Below are 663 nucleotides of genomic sequence, written 5' to 3'. Positions count from 1 at the left end.
GTGTATGTATGTACGTGTGCGTGCGTGCGTGCGTGCGTACGTGCGTTCTAGTGTTCGTTCGTATATGCGTGTTGAAAAAAAGGCACTGGGGCATACGCTGAAGGACACGTACACCGAGATGTCGACCACTGATTCATTCACACCATTAATAACACACACACAAACACACATTATATGTGTTTACATGTGAAGCTGTTCATCTCAATTTAGACTGCCTTACCGAGTACACGCACACTGAGTGCACGGACCTTGTTTACTTCAGGGCACCGGTTGGGGACCGGTTCGGGAGGGGAGAAGCCATTTAGTTGTCTGCTGACACGAACCTGATCCAGTGGAAGAAAACCGTCACGTGCATTCGGTCCAAGTTAGTGCACCGAGCGGCCTAGTTTTGGGGTGCGTGCATGTGTGTCTGTGTGTCTGTCTGTGTGGTGGCGTCTGTGTCTGTATGCATGAGCGTGAGTAAATGCGAATGTGAGTGTCTGTCTGTGTGCAAGACGACGCATGTCTTCGTCCCCGTGTCGTCACCAGTCATACCCCACTGGGTACGACTGACTGTCAGTAAGTGTCTTTGCACTTAACTCCACCCGCTCTGTCGGTAGTGTCTATATATAGTATATATATATATATATATATATATATATACGTATTCTTTCGACAGCGGCT

This window comes from Littorina saxatilis, linkage group LG6 (genome assembly GCF_037325665.1).
Source record: "Littorina saxatilis isolate snail1 linkage group LG6, US_GU_Lsax_2.0, whole genome shotgun sequence".
Classification (NCBI taxonomy): Eukaryota; Metazoa; Mollusca; class Gastropoda; order Littorinimorpha; family Littorinidae; genus Littorina; species Littorina saxatilis.
Note: the sequence above shows the minus strand (reverse complement) of the source record.